We start from the raw sequence: 6,000 nt of genomic DNA on the forward strand, positions 1-6,000 counted from the left end.
AAGAACTAGGTTCAAAGAGAATACAAAGTCGTAACTAACGGTTCAACATTGTCAAATATAATCCAACTCATTCTCATGATGAGACAATGTTCTATGGAAAAGGGTAAATTATACGGCTTTAAGTTAGAAGACTTAAAAGCTAAGAAATTTTTAATGGTTCCTAAATTTGAAATGATCAAATAGTGTATCTTTAGAGATGACACGCTTAGGAAACCACCTATGTGAAAGTGAAGTGTGGGCCGCTTCAAGGAGAATAATGGTTGGCCAGTTCTCTACGCTTTCATGAAACTAGGCAGGTGTTCATGGCTGAAACGAACACAACAGTGAGAACCAAAGACGGTTAAGAATTAATTGTGTGGTTTAGATTGTCTTGGTATACATAAAAAACCGACGGTTCAAAGATATCACATCTACCGATTGGTGAGTATATCCGATTTAAATCCACTATGGAAAGTTCAAAGGGAAACCTACTTATCCAGATGCGATTAATTCTTCATAGTTGAATCACAAAGGTTGCATGGTTTTAAAAAGTTTTCTAAAATTCTCCATTCATGTGGGGGATTGTTGGAGTTTTTCTTTTTAAATTAAATGAATGGAGATATTTTTATAAGTTACTCTCCAATTTGTTTACAAAACTTACATATATTTATGGCTTTTTTAAAATGTTACAAGTTTTTCAATCCTATAAATAGGAGGATTGTTTTCATGTTTTAGACACAACAAGAACACCAATCAAGAAAAACACAAAAGCTTTATACAAAAGAAAGAAAATCATCTTTTTTCCTTTGTGATTCAAACCGAGCTTTGAGTTCGACAAGGCACCGGAGTTTGAAGTACCACTGTTCCATTGAGGTACGTCCGTCCTATCCTGGGAGGATATATTCCATTAACCGTAGGTATCGCGCGGGGAATAATTTTCTTAAGGAGACACGGTTCGCCGTGGGTTCGGATTTGGTTTTCCGGTTTTAAAACAAAAATCATATTGATATAATGATGTTGGTTTGAACATAACTTTCTATACCGTTATCGGAATTGCATGTTCTTGATATCGTTTCGTAGATATCAAAATTATCTTTCTAATGGTGTATAACATGGATGATTTGGTCGTATGTTCTGAAAGTTATTAAACTTGGACAGTCTTTGTATGAAATTGAAAGTTAACTATGCATGAATATGAGACATATAAAATAACACACCCAACATGTTAAATACACAATGTGTACGTACGCTCGCTACCTTTGTGTAGACATCAACCCCGACAGCCGACAGGTCACACAAAGCGTCCGGCAAACTTTCCGATTCTTCCCCTCTCGTGAAAGGCGCAGGTTACGCTAAAATGCGCTCACTGCTAGTCGGCACGTGGGGGAAAGCTAATCTGCGCCGGATAGCGCCATTAAAACTTGTAATCATCTAGAAATTGACTTGAAAAAATCTATTATTGGACGAAAAGTTTTATAATTATAAAATTTTTTGGATATGTAATTTCAACAGAAAAATATTTTCAATTAAATAGAAGACCGAATACGTTTTACAATAGTATTTCGGTCATTGGAAATGTAAAACTCAACTTTTTATATCAATTTTTTTCTAACATTAGTGGAACATGGTAATGAAACGTTACTAAGAGAGCGTTAGGGACGTTATACATCATACCACCAAGATCTTGGTGAAAGAATATGATTCGTCTAACAAATATAAAAGTGTGTGCATATATATATATATATATATATAAATATATGTGTATGTCTGAATGTCTTTGTAAGTCAGAGAGCGTTTCGGTATTCGGTTCAAACTCGGTTCGGTTCTTTCGATTTTACAAAAAATATGTATCAATCGGTTCATATTTTATATTCGGTTTTGGTTTTGGTTCTGGTTTTTATTTAAAAAAATAGATTTTTTAAGAATTTTTTTTCTGTTTTTCAAATTTTTTAACATTAGTTTCGTTTCGATTCAATTCTAAAATTTTGGTTGTCTAAAAAAATACCGTTCAAAAATTTTGAATGATTAGATTAAAAAATACTGTATTTTTTTATTCGATACAGTTCGGTTCTAAAAAATCAAACGTAGACGTCCACTCCTATTTATGAGTGCACAATAATATAAAAGTAAATTTACTCAAATTTGGATGGTGGGGTGATAATAAAATATATAACGTATATTTTTTTTAGGGTTAAATTTAAGCGTGGGGAGAGGTATTCATTCATATATTTCTAACGATATGAGAGATATAATTGGACTAGAGTTAAATTATAGTAAACTTCTAAATTATCAAAAGAATATATAAAAGTGTGTGTCTATATATATGTATATATATATACGTTGGTATGTCCTTGTGAGTGCACAATAAATAATCCAAAGGGAAAAGAATGCGAGGAGGGTCAGAAACGTCTTCTCAAGGAGACGGAGACCACTAACACTGAGTGGTAACGGCCCACGCATTAGCTCCTTCGTGAGTGGGGGCCCACGTTTTGGGCTTTGTGGCCCACATTCTCTCCATCTGCTGTGTCTAATCATGGAAAGTGTATTCTCCATCTCCCTAAAAAGACGTTTCTGACCCTACTCGCATTCTTTCTCCTTTTGACTATTATTGAGCACTCACAAGGATATACGATCACACACACATATATATTAAAGGTATGATGGACTAATCTTAACAAAAAAAAAAAAAGGGTTTCAAGTTGTAATCAAAAGTTTTATAAATTATATATATATATATATAGATATAGAGGGAACCCAAGAGTCATGCATTACATACATACATACATACATACATAAGATTCCATAATTTTAGTTCTGTAAATATATATACACATTAGGGTTATTGATAAAGCAAGGGTCACCCCCCCTGGATTCTGATTTAACCTCTCTTGTCTCTCCACTACAATTATTAATTACACAGCTCTTGGGATGGGCAAGGGTCATTGATCGTTCCGTACATCTTCTCGTTTGCATGGCTCACATCGTACGTTGTTCAAAAAGGAAATGAACACACACATATATATATATATATATATATATATATTATATTTGCAAGCCTTGTGGGAATATATATAGTTCATCGATCAGATCTGTTCCTAGCATCATAAACTTTTTGTTTTTGTTTTTTATGTATCGTTTGATTCCATGCACAAGTTTTACATTTATGGAAGTTGATTCAGGTATTTTATATTATTTTATTTTAGAGATTTGTTCATTTGCATGAAATATATATATATATATATATATATATACCAGATATAAATTTATAAAGATATAGGAAAAATTTAATCAACTCTACGGTTTTCTATTTGATGTGACAATGGGAAACAAATTCAAATATATTTTTTTTTGGTTAAAGGTAAATTATATAAATGAACAAATGTTTACAAAATTTCAAAAGAGAAAACACCAAAGGTAAGTCCTCATTTTACAACCAAACGATCCACATGCTCTTTTTTCCCCTATTGATTATTAATTAGTCAGTTTGTAGATTTCCTATTCCCACTAATTAGAAATCACTAAAATAAACGGAAATTGGTAATGCTAAGTTTTAATGGTGCTTTTTAAAAAAAAAAAACTAAATTCAAGCCTGAATTGGGGTTACATATATATGTCGAATTATTTTTTAATTAGCGTTTGGGAATGATTTACACTGGTTGATGGTATAAGGGGACCAATGGGCTCTGTGAGGCAAATTCTCTTGAGCACCACCATGTCAACCACATGTCTATCTCCTCCCAAAATACATTTTTAATACACACAAAAAAAAAGTCTATATATGTTAATGTTAGGTATAAGAAAATTTATCAACTTTGTCTCTTATGAGACCCTTACGATGGTCAAGAAATTATAAGATTATATTTTCCAACCAATTCAATTTAAATAATTAGTTTTTATCAACTTTGTCTCTTATGAGACCCTTCCGTCACTCATTCTTTCTCCTCTATTACACTTTCTCTTCGATTACGCTCTCTCTTTTTGAATCTTCTTTCTTCCATATGATTTTTTGGTTAACTAATTATAAAAAATAAGTTAAATCTCTAAAATTTTCATCTATTAAACAAAAATTTCGATAATAGACAAATTTTCTTTCCAAAATATGATATCTATTTTGGGCATTTAGGGTTTACTACGTTTTTATCTTTAAAATTTGATTCATATGATATAAATGAATAAAATAGAATATATATGAGTAACACATCGTATTATATAGACATAAATGAGTTAAATTAACACTACTATGATTCACACAGTCAAACTGATCATATTAATATGTTCAGAGTGCGGAAATGATAATTTCGTAAAACCCGTGATGGTGTGACGAGTTTGACTAGTTTGACGGTGCGACGAGTCAAGCTGGTCAAATGATAGTGTAAATTAAATCTTGAAAGTTCAACGTGATATATAGGCTTATTATGACGTATCTAACGTGTTTTTGTTATTCGTAAATCATATTGAAAAATAATATAATCTACCCTAACCTAATGTGTTACAAAAAGTGTACTAGAACTTTGGGGTTTCTTTTGGGAGAACATGCATTGTAAAAAAAAATAAGGTGTTGAATTTAGAGAGTTGCGATTATTTTTTACTTGTAAAAATTGTTATATGGACTGTTTATTAACATGTTTATAGTGTGATTTTGATAAATTCGTGAAATTCGTGAGGGTACGACGAGTTTGACTAGTTTGAGGGTGCGACGAGTCAAACTGGTCAAATGATAGTGTAAATTAAATTTTAAAGGTTCAACGTGGTATATAAGGCTTATTATGGCGTATCTAACGTGTTTTTGTTATTCATAAATCATATTGAAAAATAATATAATCTACCCTAACCTAATATGTTACAAAAAGTGTACTAGAACTTTGGGGTTTATTTTGGAAGAACATGCATTGTAAAAAAAATAAGGTGTTGAATTTAGAGAGTTGTGTTTATTTTTTACTTGTAAAAATTGTTATATGGACTGTTTATTAACATGTTTATAGTGTGAAAATGATAAATTCGCAAAACTCGTGATGGTGTGACGAGTTTGACTAGTTTGACGGTGCGACGAGTATGATGGTGCGACGACTCAAGCTGGTCAAATGATAGTGTAAATTAAATTTTGAAGGTTCAACGTGGTATATAGGGCTTATTATGGCGTATCTAACGTGTTTTTGTTATTCGTAAATCATATTGGAAAATAATATAATCTACCCTAATCTAATGTGTTACAAAAAATGTACTAGAACTTTGAGGTTTCTTTTGGGAGAACATACATTGTAAAAAAATTAAGGTGTTGAATTTAAAGAGTTGCGATTATTTTTTACTTGTAAAAATTATTATATAGACTGTTTATTAACATGTTTATAGTGTAAAAATGATAAATTCGCGAAATTCGTGAGGGTGCGACGAGTTTGACTAGTTTGACGGTGCGACGAGTATGACGGTGTGATACGTGTGTACCGAGTCTAGAATTTATACCCGATTCACAACTCACCGCAAGGATACGGATCGTCGTAACACGGGGTCGAACACGAGGACCGGTTGCTAAATCCAAATCTAGATCGAAAATAGATCAAAGCAAGTAGAAGTGGAAGTGATGATAAAAATATGTGGAAAGAATGGAGAATAAGAAAATAATGCAATAAAAACGAGTAACCTATCAAACAAGAATGACTACGGGCGTCGGGATCGTATTCGCGTGTATGGGTATATGCTAAGCATGCGAGAATAACGATTATGACTTGTGTTCGGGAATCATCAAGCAACAAAGATAGAGAATTCACCTCTCGGTCTACTAACTCCCTACCTACAGAGTAACTCGTCAATCTCTCGATCTATTCAAGTTAACCCTAGGTGCATAAAGAACGCTATCATCAACCCTAGATCGATTAAACCATATCTCTATGTGAATAATACGATCTATCCTATTGATTTTGATCCGAAACAAACCCATATCTCTATGTGGTTCAGAATCCAAGATAATTGATCAAGGGGTTAGCAAACATCAATCCAATAAAAATGTAAATCAATAGAACCGAA

Source organism: Tarenaya hassleriana, unplaced genomic scaffold (genome assembly GCF_000463585.1).
Source record: "Tarenaya hassleriana unplaced genomic scaffold, ASM46358v1 Cleome3, whole genome shotgun sequence".
NCBI lineage: Eukaryota > Viridiplantae > Streptophyta > Magnoliopsida > Brassicales > Cleomaceae > Tarenaya > Tarenaya hassleriana.